The 19,967-nt window shown below is 39.3% G+C and overlaps 1 protein-coding gene across 13 annotated transcripts in view; it reads left to right on the forward strand.

The window, feature by feature from the left end:
• ARVCF (ARVCF delta catenin family member) overlaps positions 1–19,967 on the forward strand; it is a 241,239-nt gene that overhangs the window by 54,743 nt on the left and 166,529 nt on the right. For 11 of the 13 annotated variants that reach the window (XM_065851815.2, XM_065851818.2, XM_071815902.1 and 8 more), the window contains one exon: positions 14,630–14,694. The exons of the other annotated variants lie outside the window; for them this stretch is intronic. The gene's annotated coding sequence lies outside the window, so the exon portion shown is untranslated. The remainder of the gene's footprint in view (positions 1–14,629; positions 14,695–19,967) is intronic. 13 annotated transcript variants of the gene reach the window in all.

Here is a 19,967-nt window from a genome sequence, read left to right on the forward strand (position 1 = left end):
AATGATTTATTCTATCACTGATTCATCAGTAGTTGTCCTTCCTTTCTGGGTCTGTTATTCATAACAAAAAGATTTCAATATAGAAGGGAACTTCACCTTTTACAATAAGCCTTCTTTTCCTGCTCGCTTCATTCCCTGTTGCCACAACGTGAGCTGCAGAAATACAATTACAATATTGAATGACTGGGATTTCTGAAGCAGTTTAGTTTTGCGGAGTGAGTTTGTTTGTGATGTAGGGAGCAGTGTGAGTGGCAGAAAGTGGGTGACCGTGGTGCCAGTGCCATTCAGCGGGTGGGCTGACAAGGGTTACTCAACCAGTTCACCTTTTGTTCCACATGAGCTGCACTTAACAACCATCTTGATGCTGTCATTAAACTGCAAATTCTTGTGTAGCTTAAAATATACCAAATTGCATCTCTTAAGCTGTTATGTTAATGCTTCGTGTTTATGTATGTGCATTACCTAAAAGATGCAAAGTTCTCAAATGGAAAATAAAGAGTCTACAATATCTACTCTGAAATGCATCTGCAGCATCTATTTATAAACCAAGTTTGAACTGATGAACTTGCCTTATGCTGTGCCTCCCAAACAGATGCCAGAGATAGTCCAGTTATGGAGATATCGTAAATCTGGTACAGCCGGAGATGCTGGATATTCAGTGCTGGTCTAAGTGAGTCGTACTCAATGGTGGGGGTGGGGAGGGAATCCTAGATTCTCAGTGCCTGGATGGAGCGAGGACTGTTCTGGGTATATGACCACTATGAAGATGGAAGTTTAAGCCATTTTGTCCAACGGAAACAATTACACAATCTACTTACTAATGATTTTTTTTTTATATTTCTCAGGCTAAGTATGTCTTATAGACAGCTCTGAATAGCAAATTAATTTTACTTTAGTCTTTTGTGATTGGCTTGGTCTCCTGGGTCTATAAATCAAAACAATTGATGTTGAGCTTGTTTAAAGTTCAATCGTGCCCAAGCTTTTGGCTCTGATAAGCATTTTAGCTGTAGAGCTCTGCACCAATGCAGAACAGATGAGGCAAGAATCATTTTGTCATTTGTGTTTTTCCTTGGGGCAAGTAAGCTGGGAAAAGGATTGTAATGCAGTGATTTGGTGAAATGGATGGGTGGTACAGAACCTGGAACCAGCCTGGAACAAGACACCTCCTCTAACCAAAATGTTACGGAGTTAGTTCTGGTGCTTTGTGGAAAGTGAAGGGAGGAAAAAAGGAACACAAAACAAGGATTGTGCTGGTTGGAAAAAGCAATAACACTTCAAAAACTCATAATGAAGCATTATTGTGTGTCAGCAGTGGTACTTGCTGTGTGTTGAGTGAACCGTGTTCAGCATCTGCCAGGAGCCGGTTCTTGGCCTGTTGAGCTCAGAGCAACACGTCCCTCTGCAGGAGTGGATTCACGGCCCTAATCTGCTTTTGCTGTTCTGTCTGCTCATGAGTGGCAGAATTTCATAGAGAAAGAGAAGCATGAATTTTATGGAGACAGTCCTTCAGTTGAGCTAGATGGATACTGATTTAAATAATAGAAAATCTTCTCCGTCGAGGTAGGGAAATGAACCCTGTGGAGTAATGCCCATCATTAACTAAAAATATTAAAAACAAGACAAGGTCTTTTTTCCTCTGTCTTAGTCCTCTAATGGACATTTTGATGAGTAAGACTAGTATCTGCTATCTGTCCTATACTGCAAGGTCAGACCTATTTGAAAAATGCCGGGTTATTTGGAGTATACAAATTCAGCCCATTTTCTACAGCAGTAAGAACAGTTCATCATACATGAATGTTTACTAGAAAAATAATAATAAATACTGTCTGGTGATGCCCATTGCTGTTACTAGCAGAGGGACAAGTTTTCCTTCCTCCAGGTGGGCACCGGCCCCAATGGATCCTTGCTGGGATCTGCCGGGGAGGGCACAGTTGGCTGCACATCCTGGGCAGCCCCAGGGCTGGAGGTACAAGCCCCAGTTGCAGGCACAAGCCCAAAGCAAGCTTGACATTTTCCCCGTTTCTAAGCTAGGTTACTTGCTTTTCCGGGCCGACATCCCTCATGGCACTTTGCCCAAAAAATGTTAAGCGACAACCATAAAAGAGGAGCCTTAAGATTGGCTGCAAGAGTTTTAAATCTTGGTCTTGCTCTGTCTTAACAGGGTTCCTGGCAGATCTAATTTCATTTGTGTTGTGTGGAGTTAATGGCTTGACAGGTACAGGGATATTAATAAATAATTCTTAATTATAAGGTGTATTGAATTGCTAAAAGAGAAGATAATATCTCTTTATGACAATATTGTGCATAACACAGCTTGCCTGCCAAATGAAAAGGGATAAAATAATCATTTGCACAGTCAGATGTTTTGAAGCCGCAGACTCAGGTAACAAGATTTGAACATCATTGATTCATCTGTGAGTGGAACCAGAGTACAGGCAACGAGATCAGCAGAATAACCTGCTGGTATGTTAAATCCCTCTAGTAAACAATCCGAACAAGGGAAATCCTGCTGTAGGCATTTGCTGCCTGTTTCTATAGCAGTAGCTTATTCACAACTGGACAATTCTGGTGGTTAAATGGTATTTGGGATTTTTTTGTGTGTGTCTTCAAAGTACTGTCTATCAATCAAGATTTTGCAAGGACTATTGCATTACATTTCTGAGTTATCCCAATTTTAGAGAGTCAGAATAAACAGCAAGGAAGTTTTAAATGACAGGCAAAAATGGAAGAGACGTTCATAGTTTTCAAACGTTTACCTGCTTGGACCAGTATATCTTGGACAATGCCTAAGATGGACATATATTACATATATTGAAAAATCAGGTGATTTAGCACACAAAAATTACAATGTGTCTTTGGTTTGTTTCGTTTTTAAACCTCCCTTTGGTCATTTTGTTTTCAAAAATCAGTCTGAAGATTTGAAATCGTTATTGAAGTTGGCTAGGAGTTGTGATCCAAACTTAATCTCTCTGTGTCAAGTTAATTAAACTTGATTCTTCTGTATTTACAGCAGCAGGAGGACTCACTTATTTCAATATAAAGACATATTACAGGGGAGTGCCTCAGATGAGTTTAATCCATGGTGAAGTGTGCGGCAGTCAGGGATGTGGTTAGAACTTTGTTTCTTTTGGCATATGAAGGTCCCAGGTGATGCCTGACACCACAGGGCACCCATTTATTTCTTGTCCTGGACAACATCCAGAGCAAATTATCAAAAGTTGGTTGCAGGCAAAACAGCTTTTTAAGACCCATCTGACGTGCAAAATACTGTAAAGACTACGAGTGGCTTAGTTTGTAAAAAAATATAAAAAAAATAAGTAGTTTTAGATTACATCACGTGAAAATGTAGGACCATATGGCTTAGCTCTGTTTAGCTTACTAAAAATACAGTATACTCCAAAATGTGCCTCACGTTTCTCTTTGAAAATACTGGGCTTCTCAGGCTCTTGGGGACATTCTGACACAACACTGAGAAGAAGATTAAGAAGTAAAATGTAGGGACCTCTGGGCTCAGTGTGATGGTGGTGGAATGGAGGAAGAAAAGGTCCTAAGTCACTTTGCCAATTTCTACCTGAGAAGACTAATATAATGTGGTAGGGGAAATAGGCAGAAAACAAACCAACCCCAACATATGCCTGGCTGGTGCCTTAAGTTCTCGATTGACCCAATTGACCTAATTAGTCATGTTTGAAGGTGGACAAAAACATGATTCTTTCAGAGTTGAAGTGTACCCTGTAACGTCCTGCTAGCTTGAATACAGAATACAATCAGAATAATGCATGTTTTCTACAGAGAATTTAAGTACCCAATCCATTTGAAGTCTTGGCAGAACACAGTGTCCGGCAGCATGGCCATTACTGCCATTCCCTTCGGCTCACTATATGCAAACCAGACAGTTTCAGTAAATTGCAGCAATACAACTTTTGTTCCAACAGCCAAGTTAATCATCTGACTCTTCACCGGAATGGCTCTGTGTTTCCATGACAATTGGATGAGTTTATGATTGACACACATACAATTAAAACCTGCCCTTCAAAACTGTAAATTGCAGAGACCTAATGAAAGCTCAGACATATTCTTAAACAACTTTTAATTAAAAGAATGTTAGATTGTGACTTCCACCAGAGAAGGTATTAGAAGTTTTAAGTCTCGACACCAGTGAGCACAGCAGAGTAATATTAGGATTTATTGTGGGCTTTGCCTTAGATTTTGATCCCACCTAAATGTGAACTTTTATTCATGTATTGATTTAAACCTCCATGGCTTTAGCAATTTCTTTTAATTACCAGCTAGTATGAAATTATGTAGTTCTTGGACAATCTGATTTCTCTCTGCCTTCATACAGAGCCGTGTGTGCTTAACAGTTGGAGAGACTATTTGGTTTTTTTAATAATATGCTTATGCGTATACCAACTCTAAGAAAATATATGCTGTAGACTTACCAAAATGTATAAACACTTATGGACATTTTTATGGGCAACTAAATTTTATTTAATAACATAAAATTCATGTTATGTTATTGAAACTCTGGTACTGTTAATCAACATAAGTTAATAGCAGGGCTTCAGTGGAGAGTATATTTGCCCCTGTGCTTTCCTTTAGTGTCTGGGTATCCTCTGGGTAACACAGAAAAGTCCCCCTCTCTTTCTAAAGGACCAAAAAGTAAGACTTAGATGAGGCCTAGAGGCCATAGCGGCTTGTTTGGTTTTATCATGGAGATGTATCAGCATTAAATGAGCAGCTTAACATATAGAAGCTTTGCAAATTTTTGCAGCCTATTCATGGTGATTACATTTTGTGACATCAACTAAAATATGTGTTCGTTCACTACGATTATTCTAGCAAGTTGCAGACAAAATATGTTTTTGTGTAATTTTACAAGGCTGATATGGTGTTATTATATCTGATATTATATTAATAGGATCCATTTCATTTCTGTATCTTTTGAGATCTAAGAAGCACCTACAGCCTGTGACACTGTTGTGGCTGGAAGTCAAGGTTTCTTGCTGATTTCCACGTTACTTGTATGAAATATATTTTCTTAATAAATACCCAGTCAAACTGAGGTTTTTTGAGACCAATATTTTTGGCCTCATCAATCCTTTGTTGCTTTTTCGATGCCGCAGAAACCAGAGACTTCACTGAATCATTCAGGAGGAACAATATAATGAGAGAGGAGCAAACCGGCATCCGAACATCGATGGACTGGTGCTGGAGTCGGCCTGGAGCTGCCCGGCCGGGTCCCAGCAGTGTTGTGTGTGGGACTGGCAGTTGCTGAGCTCCTCACATTGAAAGGCACACGTTCAGATTAAAGGAACAGATGTGCAGCCATATTCTGTCTCTTAAATCTGCAGATTATAAATATATAAGATGCAAATAAGACTTGTGCGGTGGAGTTATTGGCTTCTGTGTTTTTGACAGTGAGGCTCATTCATCAATTTTATCGCACTTGGTACTTGTTAAGAGGACACTGCCCAGGCTGGCAGAACTAAAATTAGATCTGCCAGCTTTTGTACTGATTTGTGGTTTCCCATGTTGTCTTGAACTGTAATGAGCAGTGTGCTTCGAGAAGAAGGTTCTGTAAGGCACGATATCTCAATTCCATCTGAGAGCAGCGAGATGAAGAGTGCAGCCCAATGAATCACACTTCCAAATGACGCTGTTGTTCTCCTTTTAGTTCTGTTTGTTGTGGGAGCAAAAGGAGAAAGGTTGCATGGCACTGGAACACTGATTCAACAGGTTTACCAAATGTATACTGATAAATCTATATGTTTTTAAAGCAATGTGGTTCCACACTTCCTGATCTTACCAGGAATGTATATTAATCCTACCATCACCATGAATAGCAGGACCTATAGCATGGTGCAAATATACGTAAATGGCTTTGTTTATTTCTCTTCTATTAAATACCTGTTCCCTTTCCTGACCAAGTGGTAGCTCTGTAGGAAAGACTCAGTGTGTGCCATCTTCACTATTAAACTTATTTGCCTTGTTTCCCTGCTTGCGTGTATTTTGTTTTCCTCCTTGTTTTTCCTCTGCCTAGCCACAAAGAAAGTTTACAGACACTAAATTAGGTATCAAGAATATTAATCAATATTAATGAGTCCATTGCTATTTCATACCTTCTAGTATTTATCCAGGCAGGTTATCACAGCAGCCGTGTGAAGTGCGTATGATGAGAGAGCTGGATGCAGGGAGGGCTGGATGCGGTGATCCAGGCGCTGCCAGCTGGCCGGCTTTCGCTCCCCACGCCCCCTGGCACCCACGGCCATTGCTGGTTCACACTTGGCACTGCTGCCACTGTTTGCGGTGCCCATGTGGGTCTCGTGAGCGCCTTCCCTTGCCAGGGTCTCTGTCTCTGTGTTCTTCCCGCTCCCACGTTTATTTGGTGGCAGCATGTTTCACCGCTGGGCTTTCCAGCGTGTGCTGCTGTCTTTAGTTGGTTAATTTGGCCTTTCAGAGATGTCTTTGGTCTCTTGTTTGTGTCTCCACTAGTAACAAAATACAGAATTTGGGACTCTGTGAGGTCAGCCTGTCACTGAACCATATTAACCAATTTACTGTAATTGCTGAATTTCTAGTGATCTGTGTCTGCAGGTTTAAAAAGGAAAAGGCAACTATTGAGATAAATCTACTTTTTAAGAATCCTAACACACTTTCTTGTTTAGGTTTTCCCTAGTGCATCCCCCTCTATATCGCTTAGAAAAAGCAACAAGAAGTTGCTTGAAATTAGCAGTATTTCAGTTTTAAGAATATGTTTTAATTTAATCTTCCTTCACTGACCTTAAAGATAAATATAAAACCATGCGGGTCTAAGAAATTGTTTCAACTTCTTTACAGCACAAGTGTAATAACTTTTCTATATCAGAAGAGCTACAGTAGTACATGAAAAAGATTAGAACATAAATACCATAAAAAGGAAACAATGTGGCAAAGCAAATGCTTTTGCTTCTGAAGTGTCTGGATAACCAAATTCCTACTGCTTTCACATTTTAATCCTTTTAAAATAAGAGGCTGAATTCGTTTGTAGTGTCTAAAGACCAGATTAAACCCAGCAAACTGTTCTGGTTCTGTGGTCCTTAAACTGATGAACTTGAAAGCACTAGGAAACAAGCTGTGTTAATAAATATATGTCCTTATCACCTTTCAATTAACATAAGATTATAGGTACTTACATAACATTTTTGTGAATGTGGCAACACATACTTCTGGAAGCTAATATTACACATTTTAGCTGCTCTTGTCCTAGGAATTGGAAAAAGTGTAGACAAGCATTTGAATAAGTCGGTTTGTCTCTAAAGAGCTGAAGCGATATGACTGCCTGGTACCCTGAGTGTTAAAATGAAGCATTCAGTTTGTAAGAGTTCTGGGACTTGGAATACAAATATTCTCCGTATTTCCTTTATCTCTGCTTTGTGGGTGAATTCCCAGTTTGCTAGGAAAGGTTACTAAGCTCTGATCTATAACTACTACAAATGATTGATTTCTTCTATCCTTTGATATTCTTCCTCCTTATCTCTTTTACATTCACAGAGCAATGAGTGTGGCTGCTATTTATATCTTTCGCTGGCAATTGTTTTTCATTTTAGATTGCTACAGCACTTCACCTTTAATTTTCACCTTGCTTTATCAAAGCAATTAGTATTAGTGATCTTAATCTGTGCTAATGTAGCACTATCTTGTGCGCATGACTGGGTAGAGATCCTGCTTTTTCTCTTCATATTAACTTCTCCCTTCAGATCATCATTAATAAATAGAACTTACTAAATTATTTTTCAACAAATTGAAACATTGTTGTACAATTAAATAAATATACATAAATTTAGTGTAAGTCAGACATGCTACGCTCTCTCACTGTCACCAGGGTGACAGATTTCACAACCTTGCCATTTCTATCAAAACCTCATTGGTAAAATCAATGTTTCTGTTGAACATAAAAAAAAAGCAAGCCCATCTGAAATAATCCACTACTTTGATTTCCTACCCATTTGTACATGGTTTCTTAGTCTGGGAGTGCTCAGCAGGTTTGGCTGCATGCACATGCATCCGCCTGCTCTCTCCTCTGGACGCTGTGTGCGTCTCCTGCTGTCCTGGGGAATGCTGCGCGTTCTGCGGGTTTGTTGTGGGGCTTCCATTTGTTTCAAGCTACTTTTCTGTGTTCTTGTTTAAAAAAAATATGAAAAATCCCGCTTTATGTAAATAACTGTTAGAGTTGAAGATGTGATTGAGGCCTCATTCAACCATCTGTCTTTGCTAAGGATGAGAGGTGTTACTCCTGTGTTAAGGGTTAGTTTTGAGATTCAGGAGATTGGCTTCTCACTCATGGCTCTGACCTTCAGCAAATTATTGTTCTCTGTGTGGTTTCTTCAATCTTACCTGTATTTCACATTCATTTAATTTTGTTAGCATGTTAGTGGTCATCTGTGTATCTGTGGTTGAAGGTCTTATGCCAGTTATAGGGGATAGGTACTGTTGTAATAGCGACTACCTCAACTTGTCAGCATGGACTAGCAAGACTGTTGCATATGAATACAGATTTATGGAGAAAATATAGTTCTTAACTTTTAACCAATAAACTTTTATTCACAAAATGTTGCTAGTTGTGAAACTTTCAGGCTGCTTTTCTTCTTCCATTTGTGCAGGGAGAGTGTGCTCAGAAAAAAAACTGGACCATTTTCAAATATGTATTTTCAATAAGCAATTTGCTAGCTTGACAAAATATGTGGTAGCTGCCTTTTGTTCAGAGCTGAGGCCTTGCCAGTTGGGTCGCCAAGGCGGGAGATGCCAGCCCGTGGCAGCCAGCGCAGCGTCATTACGGGGCTGGAATGATGTCCCATCGACACAGAAACATCTGACAGTGGTGACTGCACAGTGCTCCTGGGTCCTGCCATCACCACCGAGCTGGTACGGCCTTGTGCGGTTTTATAGCAGCTAATCTATTTTATAGCAGCTAATCTATGTTGTATGGCTGCAGTAAGATACGAATTGTAAACTGACGTTTTCTTTTTTGAATTAAAATTCTCAACAAAGATTTTGTTCTTGTAGTTTACATCTAAAAATTCCATCTTGCTTTGGGAAATCTGTGCTGAGGGAGTTCTTTAAAGACACTCTTAACTTTATAGTTTGACTGTACAGCAAGTGAGTTTAAAACCTGGTAGAGTATCCATGGCACACATGTATTGAACTTCCCATTTTTGTTCATCAAAACATTTTAAAATAGGGGCCTTAATTTCTTGGTTCTTTTCATCTAGTATTTCAATTAAATATGACAGTGAATTGAACAGATCACCTCAAGAAATTGAAATACAAACCCCTAGCAAAATGCACAGCTGCAGTCTGCTGTGTTTTGTGTCTCGTGGTCAGTGTTGAACGTGGCTGTTCACCCACAAATGAAACAATTTGCTTCTTTTTGATTCTCTCCCTTTCTTTTGAGACTCCTCCTTTCTTCTTTTCTCTCCTGGTGTCTGTTGGTGTCCTCTGTCCATCTGTCCTGCTGGGGCTGGGGCCTGCAGGGCCTCGACACTGGGGCAGGGACCTGGAGTGGGGGAATCAAGCTCAGAAGCCATTTCTCACCTCCAGACCCTTACCTGGACTTGGTTGGTTTGGGATGCTCTGTCATGCTCAAGTTAAAAGTCTTTAACAGGCAAAGATCATTTGGCTTTTCATTATTTTGATGGTTGTGAATGGCTGCACTGAACATTCATATTTTTAAAGCCACTTCAATGGTATTTAGATCACTTGGAAACATTAAAATTACATTTCATCATGTAAATTCACTGTCTGATAGTTATTAAGTAACAAGAATATGATTATTAGTCACTAGAAACTGCTGTTTTACTTAGAAAACAGCTCTTCTACAGAGCACATTTTTCAAATCTGAAAGAATTCTTATACAAATTCAAGTTTATTAGTTAAATGTTAAGCTTACGTTTGGAGTTGAACAAGTTGGTGTATAATGTAACATTGGGGGGAAAAGTGTAAGCTGTAAGAAAGGAAATTAAACCTATATTCAGATCTTATTTAATGGTAAATTAATCTGATTTACTCTTTCAATCAAAATCTGTATTAAGTGCAATATTCTTCAGCAAATGTGTTTGCAAGAGGAATGGTTTTTCATTGCTGATCCTTCCAAAGTAAAAATGTTGGTTTGGGAGTTGTTACTTACTGGAATCTGTATTTGGTGGATGATTCAACGTAGATTAAAAAAATAATCAAAAGTTTTATTTACAATAATGAACCTAAAGCATTATCTTCAATATAACTGTCACCAGCACTTGTGATTCTTCTTGTGTTGTCCAAGTTGACTGGCACCAATGTTGTATTTTCATGAAAACCAGGGGTTTTATTGTTCTTTTTTTTTTCAAGCTTAAATTTCATTGTAAATTTTTGGAAGACCACATTTGCCTCCCATTTGAAATGAATAGATTTCTCCTCTTTCTGCAATACACATAAGGTGATATAAGGTGATATATATATGAAAAGCTGTCATGTTTGATTGGGATATCCTTAGTGTACTAGAAAGCTAAAGTAGGTAATTAATCAGCTAAATTAAATGAAACTCCATATTAGCAACCAATATAACAAAGTTCTTATTCAAAATTTGCATAAAAGGTGATCAAGTGCTGTGTTTTAATTTCTTTGGGTGTGATGAATTCTTATACATATTAGGCAGTAAAATTTTAAATTTAATTTTTTTATTAAAGGTGTTCTTGAAGCTGTTGTTGGCAAAGTCTCACTGATTACGTATATATGTAATATGCATGTGCACCCGTGTGATATTAGATTCTGTGTATACCTGCGTGTTTTTCCATTCCTAGATGTCTGTAATGAGAAATATTAGGAAAACAGTACTAGCAGCTGTCAGCGGGCTCTTGATAGGAAGATTATTACGCGTTAACTTTAAAGAGTTAGGAATGTATAATTCATGGCTACGTTGTGGATTTTGCAAATCTCCCTGTTGTGTACAGTTGCTAATCTGTATGACATGATGGAAAACAAATCGTGGAAATACTGTCATTTAGGTTTGTGGCAATCAAGAAATGGCAGTCGAAATGCAACTTCTCTGTTTGATGTTTAGGAGAAAATCCTAGTTCTATATTACAAACACTGAACTGTCTGGGCTTCTTATAAATACTAATTTAGCAAGCACACAAAAGTCTGTGACATTTCCTTCAGCAGAAAGGATTAGCTTTAATTTCACTTGCTTGTATCATAGCACATTGAAATGAATCACTGTACATTGGCTTTTGTAGTTTTATATCTCATAAATTTTCGTTTAATATGCCATGTCTTTATCATCACACTAACGTAGTCAAGGAAATAGGTGCATCTAGTTTGCCAGAGTTAGTTCAGCCATCGTTTCCTTAATAAATGATTTATATCACCGTTAGCATGTAATGACTTGAGCAACATTTTATAGGCTGTTGTACGTTTTCAGTCCTGACATTTTAAAAAGCTGCAGTTCTTATCTGTGATACATCTGTGTACTGATGCATGGGCTCTTTACCGCTTTTGTAATATTTATATAAAATGTATTGGCAGCGAGTGCTGTTAGAGCATCTCTGGAGCGGTCTGTGGATGCACCGCGGTGACCGCGCTGTTGGGGTTTGTAACGTCCCGGGCGTTTTGCCACCGCTCCGTCCAAACCCCGTTTGTAGGAGCTGGTTTAGTCAGCGGCTGCTTGACGTTAACATGCTGATTTACATGATAATTAACAATGAGTAGGAGTTTATAAGGGAACTTGAAGCTCATAAGTAACACAAAAATAATGCTGTTTTAACTACATTTCTAAAGCTAATTGAGTGTAAATATTAGAATATCTAACAGATTGTAGTTTGGCTCTTGATGGAAAAGCCTCATCCTGAGTGTGGCATTGCTGTGAAGTGTGGTATGTGGTAGCTGTGTTTGCATCTCATCTTTAAGTGGAGAGACCTCACTTCCCACGACTGTTTAATACATTTTGATGCAAGTTGTGACAGAGTATATACCCATATACTGAGCCGTATAATGTGCATACCTCACGTTTGCTGTCCGATACCTCATATAAAAGCAGAACTATGTTGTCAGTCAGAATAGCCTACATTTCTCTGTGTAATAAAATAGCAGTTTAGCAAATAGGGATATAAGGTGAAAGAAGGAGTTTAGTGAAAAAAATTCCTTTTCCTCACCTCCTTGCTTCTTGGTTAAGAAAAGTAAATCACAGCAGATGCAAAACACAGCTCAAAGAAAACGATTCAGCTCTGCCTATACTTGTGGTGATTTATATGTGACAAAGCCCCTGCCAAGGAAAACACGCAATTGGAGGGTATGAGCTTCTTGCACAGTCCAAGCTTAGCGGATGATGCAAAAAAGACATTAGGAAAAACGAATGGTAGGATGGATTGCTACGGGACTTTCCATCACACTGTTTGTGTAGAAATGCGATCTGTCGGTACTGCGAACACTTGCGATGGTGCAGCATCCAAATTTGTCCCTGAGCTTTCCTATAGTCCCATAAACTGCTCAAATTCTTATTAGAAAGATGTTTTAATAACTAATTACATTTGCCGGAGTAGGAAAAGAACAAAGTGGTGGTTGGGATGTAATTGTGGATCTTGCTGAATGGCAAGAAATTGTTTGCTGATAGATGCTTTACTTTCACATGCACTTCGCAGTTGTCAGTGTCTTGATGTTCTGTGAAGTTCTTCATTCTGAAAAGATTTATCTTAATTAGTTATTATAGCTAGAGACTAATTGTCTAATTTCATTTTTTTTAGTCTTTTGTTGGTGAGTGAACATAAAACTGCTCAGAATCTCTAACAGTGTGACTGGGGTAATTAGTTACAAGTGAGAGATAACAAGCAATTTGAAAAAGCATTATGGGTTTTTCTCCACCTTTCTCATCTGAGAGCTGTAAGATACTTGATTAAAATCAGTGATGAAAGTATCTCTGGAATGAAGCAGCATTTCTGTAATGAAGTACAGGTGTTTTATTACATGTTGTGTGGTCCCAGCTGGTGGGTTCTTCACTCCTCCCTGTCCACTGTGGTCTGGGTCACATTAGCAGGTGAACAGCAACCAAGGCTGAAAAAGGGACTTTGCAGTGTAGCCATAAATGCCAGGGAGCTCCAGGCTGCCCAGGATTTTGGGCTCAAGCTCTTAGCTGGCATCAGCCAAAATAAACCAACACTTGTCTCCCAGTGTCAGTTGGACTGTACCCACGTGGAGATGGTAAGAACAGGCTGGTCTGTCAGCATTAGCTGATCCAGACAGACCATCAGGGCTGTCGCTCACAAGGTGGTAGTACCTGATACCTCATGGTATTTTAGATATATATTTAATGAGATCTTGTGAAATAGGAAAATGCAGTTGCTTTCCAGATGATATGATAGAAAAAGAGTAAAATAGCCCACAGACATACATGAAGGTTTTAGTGGATCTGGGTCTTACCCAGGATGTTCCCAATTCAAGACAAACGCCTTAGGCTGTTGGTCTTCTTGACTCTGAATCAACCGAAAGAAAAAATAAAGGTGGAAAAGGAGGAAGGAAAAAATCAAGCAAAGTATTTTTCAGTGGTTTTTGTCTGCCTCAGATGACACTAAACATAAATCATGAATTATTTCTCCTTAAAAACGGAGAATATTTTAATAAAATACATAAAATTAGCGTACTTAGAGGAGGCAGTTGTATTTTTGTTATGAGACAAAAGCTAAAAGAAATGAGTCTTCAAAGAAACCCTCATCTTACACCACAGATTTGTAATGTTGTTTTAGCATCTGTTTGCATCTGCAGGGTTGAAGTGGTTTTCCTTACTGACCATGGACACGTTTATTTGGCCTTACTGTGCCCCCAGCCAAAGGAGAGCGGAAGGGAAGGGGCCAAGGATGAAGTCTTGGTCTCAGAAAGAGAGGAGGAGGAGACCGGGAATCTGAGATGAAGCATCCCGCTTGTTACCTGTATCAGAAATTCCTAGGATAAGAAATGCCGTAATGGGAACACTACCTGAAGCTCAGACAAAAACAACGAGAGGTTGAAAAATGTTGAGTTCCTTCTGTTGCCTTTCAAAGGCGAATGTCTTTCGGCCCTAATTTCTCTTATTTCCTGCTGCTAGAAGAAAAAATGTCAAATGGGATGAGGTGTATTTATGTAGCCACAGTTGACATTTTGAGAGTCACTGGATGGTATTTAGACCTGGATGACTGAAAATGCTGTGGTGTGTGCTTACGAAGGAAACATTTTTGGCTTTTAAATCTGTGAATCAATGGGGAGTTAATTATATATTGGATTGAATTCTAAGTCTGGAAATGTTTGATATATGCACATATGGGTGGCACTGGGACAGAAATGGAGAGGACTGGAATATGTAGTTAGCCAAGCAAGCTCTTCCTATGGAGTTTACTTCTGATACTTCGGTTCTGTGGGATTTTCCTGGGGTCTCAGATGATGGTGGAATAGATGTCAGGAGTGAAAACTGTTTTGTACGTCGGCGTGACTCAAGAAGGGATACAAAGGAATACCAAAGGGAGATACAACTAATAGATTGCCACTGTATTATTTAAGTGTTATCAATCATTTAAAAATACTACCCTCTTCCTACTTGTACTAGATGGAATAAAACGTGTCTTTTTTGTTATGTTTGTTTCTCTGACAGAGTTATCATCAAACCAAGGGAGAATTTCTACCTTAAGCCAATACAAGAAAGGAACGCTATCAAAGGTATTGTGTTTTTGTTGTGTTTCTGCAGTTGTTTACCCAATCTCTTTGAGTAGCTTGCTGCTTTGTCATTATGTGTATTCTTAAACAATTATACTTTTTAAAAATTATCTTTACTCCTCTCAGAAATTCAATAGTTTGCATGTTATTGAAGGCCTACTAAAGTTTGTTTTAAAATAGTGGTAGAATGGTTGAGGGGCAGAAAGGAGGAAATACCCAGGATAAATCTTGAAACTGTGGAACTGGGATAGGAACCTCTCTAATTCTAAATTGTATTGAGAGCTGAGGCACTGGCGAGGCTAAAATTCAAGTGTTTGCTGAGGAAAATGGGGACAACAGTTTTCTCTTTTGTGACTTCACACTATTTCTGATCCATGTTTCCCTCCTTCTTCTACCATGAAGATCATTTAGTTTGATTTCCACATTTGACAGCGCAGGGAATGTCTCTGGCTGTGTGAACTCTTCCCGCAGCCACACGTACAGCGGGCGCACTCCCAGCACTCGCTCCTACACCGTGCTCAGCTCCTGCTCCTGCTTTCCGGGGGTGTTTTTGCACCTGAAGGAGCTCCATGAAGGGCTGGGGCTGTGCCTTGTGTCCCGTCTCCCCGCAGTAAGGGTCCTGCTCTTAAGACGCGTCTTCCTCTCTCTGTTCCCTTCATGCCAACCATGTCTCAGCCTTTCCTGAGACCAAGAGGCCGGTCCTCCGGTTGCTTTGAGGGTGACCACAGGCATGTTCAGCTGCTGTGAATTCACCTCAGCACTGTGGTGTGTCTGGTTTAGATCTGGGGGCCTGGTGGTGAATAACAGAATTAAATACCGAAGTACTCTGCTGTTTGTTTTCCTGAAATATTACTCCTTTCTGCGTACTGCTTTATTTTCTCTGTATAGGTGGACTGTAGTTCTAGCCAAGCATTTTTTTAACAGTAATCCTCTGAATAACAGGTATGATGTTACTGATTTTTATGAAATTCTTTCCCTTTTCATTTGATTATTTTTAGATTAAACATTGTCCCTTTTGTATACGTCAAAACTGAAATGGTCTGTATCCCATTTAAAGCTTCAAGGCTTGTATGAAGGATTGTCAGAGTTTACATAGTATTTACTGTCTGAGTTGTTTGCTGCTTACCTCTGTTACTTATATAGTCTTAATGAAATGAGTTTAAAGTGTTCATTATTGCCGGAATATATTCTTATTGATACAGTGCAGGATTTTCATTTGTTTTAAACATTTGAGGTGGGGGATTGGACTAGATGATCTTTTGAGGTCCCTTCCAATCCCAAACAAACATACTGTAAAGTGGCTCGACAGCTAAAGCAAAGTTATTATTTTTCCTACTCAGCACAGTTATCAGTGGAATCGTTGTTAAAAAGGGATATTTGAATGGAAAGTTGGTTCTTGGAATAGATCTTCAGTGATTTGGGAGAAATATTTCTGCTTCCAAACAACTGTAGTTAGGTACGAGTGATAAGGGCATTCCTGGAAAGAAGAAATGTTATTGATGGGCCAATATAAGCTACAAAAAGCATTGAGATCCTAGTTGTGAAAATTTCTACTTGCAGTGATGTAATAAAAATAATTTTTGATAAATATATGGATGTAACACTTCATGGACTCAGCACAGCACTGCGTTGCTGTTACGTGCAAGTGAAGATCTAAATGAGTAAAGAACACTTGAGTCTGGACTAATCAATGTGGTTACTATGGCATCTTGATTTACCCAGGGATATGAACAAGGCACGTCCTGAACATTATTCTCTGAGGGCTATTTTGACTGTCAGTTTAACCCTAAAGACACCAATATGCTTGGCTAATAGCAGAGTCTCCTTCTCTGGAGACATTCAAACCCACCTGGACACATTCTTGTGTGATCTGCTCTGGTGAGCCTGCTTTAGCAGGTGGGTTGGGCTGGATGATCTCCAGAGGTCCCTTCCAACCCCACCATTCTGTGATTCTGTGTAACAGAAAATACTTCTGAGTGTTAAATATTTCTGCTTTGAAGATTCAGCCACGTCTTGCACCTGAAAACAGAGCGTAAGGTGGCAGTTGTGACGTTCCTGCCCCTCCAGCAGGCAGCGCCGGACGTTTTGCAGTGCGTAACAAAGACTGTTCTGTTGGCAAGGTTAGAGAGATGTTGTGTGCCAGAATCCATCATATGGAATGATGAGTCTCTCCGAGACTGTCATTAAAATGTATCAGTTTTTCCTGCCTTTATATGTTTATGCATGAACTGGATGATTACTCAAGACATCAGATGAGCTAAATACTTTTATCTTGCTTAGATATTATTTATTAGTTCTCAAATGCATTTGCCTTGTAACACAAAAAAGCCGTGGTGTTGATCAACACAAACTTGGATTGTGGCCTAAACTCACAGGGGTAAAATGAACTTGGATTGCGTTTTAAATTTACAGATGCCGAAAGAGTGAAGGGTCTATCGCTGCCATCTCGGCGTCTGCACGCACCATTGCAGAAGCCGATCTACAGCTTTGGTCTCACAGTGTGGGTTTACTTAGTGCCTCAGACTTCCAGATTTAGCTTGGTGAAAAAAAGGCTTGATTTAGAATGAGACAGATGTTACTGGAGAGAATTAGAGCTCGTGGGCCTCGTGCTGGTTCTTCCCTCTTTTTGTCTTGCTTTAATCTCCTCTTCATTGATACTGTTCCTGCTTTAAAGCAATGTGACGTCGAAATGGGGTTGTTTTTAATGAGGTTGAAATATGGGAGAGCAATGCAGTAGGATTGGTCGGTAAGCAGCTAATAAAATTCATTTGATTTAGTAGCTTCAGGAATTAAAGGTGAATACTGACACTGTGTATACTCATGTTTACAGTTCCCTGGTGGACCCATAGAGCAGCCACACAGCCCACTAGGTATGACTGTGGAAGTTAAGCAAGACACATGATTAGAAAAACAGGAGAGGTGGGATTGGTTGGTTGGTTGGTTGTGGTTGTGTGTGGTTTGTGTTTTTTTTTTCTTTTTTTTAAATTTTAATTTTATTTTTCTTATTTTCTTATTTCTTTCTTTATGTTTTTATTTTTCTTCTCTCTCCTGCAAACAGTAAGGAAACCAGAGAGATGATGTTTGCTCTGAACAATTCACAACTGAGACACTTTTTTTTTCCCTAGCAATGCCAGTTTGTTTATTGTTGTACAATGCTATGGGAGATATTAAGCATTTAATTCAGATGGGTTAAAAGATGTGTTTCCTTTTGATGCATTTATTTGCATTAATCTTAAAAGTAGTAATTGGAAATGCCCTCATAAACCCTGAGATTGGAGGCCTAGAATTAAAACCCATTTGTTATTACCAGGAATGTAGCTGTGCAGTTTTATGAGCCTTTCCTCTACTGTAATCTATGGATCTCATTTAGCTGCATGCAGCCGTGTTCTTCTGAAACATAAAAGGAAAGAAATGTCTCAATAGCCTGAAATCAAATTATCTCTCTGTGTTAATCTACATGTAAAACACCCAAGCCTACTTCTTTAAAGGAAAATAGTTTCACTGATAAGCAAAGCAAGACTCTGTGCTCTGGGTACAAGAATTAAGTGGATTTCTTTTTTTTTTTCCGCAGAGTACTATTTATAGCATCAATTAACTCCTCGTGGTTGGGATAAGTCATTTGACACATCTGTTGCTGAGCTTAAACACGCACTGTTCTGTGGGGTCACAGTTGGATTTTTTCCTCTCAAACTGTAGTGAAATGACCGTTTTCTAAGTAATGGCAGTTGGTTTGAATACACTGTGTTCTGACACCGTGACCGTGGGATCTGGAACAGCTGGAGCGGGTTGTTGGTCTGCCCCACCGCAGGGCTGACCTGATCTTTGCTACTTGCCGTTGTGTTATATATTTTACCTGTTAGACGATAGCACAATAATATCACTTATGAAGGGATGATTATGACCATCTGCAGGATTTTCCAACCTTGCTGTAATATTTCAGTTATTCCATTTTGCCAATGAGAAACTGGTCTGGCTATGGAAATCGCTGCCTCCCCACTGACTTTCTTGCTCCTGCATTTTGTGAAATGGAGATTTAATGCTTGTAAATGTATGGCTGTCCTGAGCTGCAGTTCGCCATGTACAGCCAGTTTCAGACTGCATTCCTCTCCGTTATTTTGTCTTCAAATGGAAGCCCTTTTACCAAAACTCAAAATATTTAGAAGCCAAGAAAAATGAGGACACTTGTATATTGCATAGTGAAATATTTCAAGTATTCTGTGGAAGTAATTGCAAAAGGTTATAACAGTTTCTTGATGCGATTGGCTTATTTGTGGCCAAATTGGATTGGATATTAATGAAGCCAAGCTTTAAAATACTAGGGGAAGAACTAGGGAGTGAAGTTCTGAACTATGCTGCTTTTGATCTTTTTCTCATTAAAACAGCCCTGTTCTAAGAATAGATGTATTGATTTTTGGTGGCTGTGCCTACGAGGCAGCCTCCGCAGCCAGGAGGTATTTCTGTTGAAAATGAGATGAGACCTGGCCCATCCTTACAAGAATTCCTTGATACTTCATGTGATGCCTGATACTATCCAGCATTCACATAAGATGCACTTCTTAAGGTTAGTGTGGGGCTTTGGTTTTGTTTTGCTTTTTCTATCTGCTTGGAAGACAGTATTGTAGTAAAACGGTTATAGCGGAATTTTCTACTTGATAGAAGTTTGCACAGATTGTTTTGCTCGCAGCTGAAGCGTCTGGTGAAGTCAGTGAGAATCAGATTGGGGTCAGTGCAAGTGGTGAAGCTCCACTGATGGTGCAGCTTATGCTCAGACGCGTCTGAGAATACTTAGAAGCCTGAATATACACGAATCAGAAAGGGACCACAAAGTGCAATCCATTTTGAAGTAGAACTCCATATTGATTTCAGTGGGGGAGACCTTTGAAAAATCAATGACATGCTGCAACTTCAGGATGCACCGACATGTGTTCTGGGCTGTTAAACTGATGGGCCCATCAACTAATCAAGCTGGTAGCAATTGTGTTCGGAAAGTTCCAAGGCAGAAGAAAAGGTGTCGGAGGTTTGAGAAGCAGCAAATTTACTATTCATATTCCAAACGAGATGGCAAAGCATGATCTTGTTCATCCTTGCTTTAACTTCCAAGTTGCATTTTATTTCTATAGAAAAATGAAAAATGTAAAGGAAAATATAAAAGTTTCTGGGTATATGTAAACACATTATAATGTACAGTATTAAGCAAAATGAATTGCTGAAATCATCAAAATATTCTGAATTTTTCCATGAGATTTGTGCACATCATTCAGCTCAGCTGGTTACTT

The sequence above is a fragment of the Patagioenas fasciata genome, chromosome 17, assembly GCF_037038585.1.
Source record: "Patagioenas fasciata isolate bPatFas1 chromosome 17, bPatFas1.hap1, whole genome shotgun sequence".
In the NCBI taxonomy this organism is placed as follows: domain Eukaryota; kingdom Metazoa; phylum Chordata; class Aves; order Columbiformes; family Columbidae; genus Patagioenas; species Patagioenas fasciata.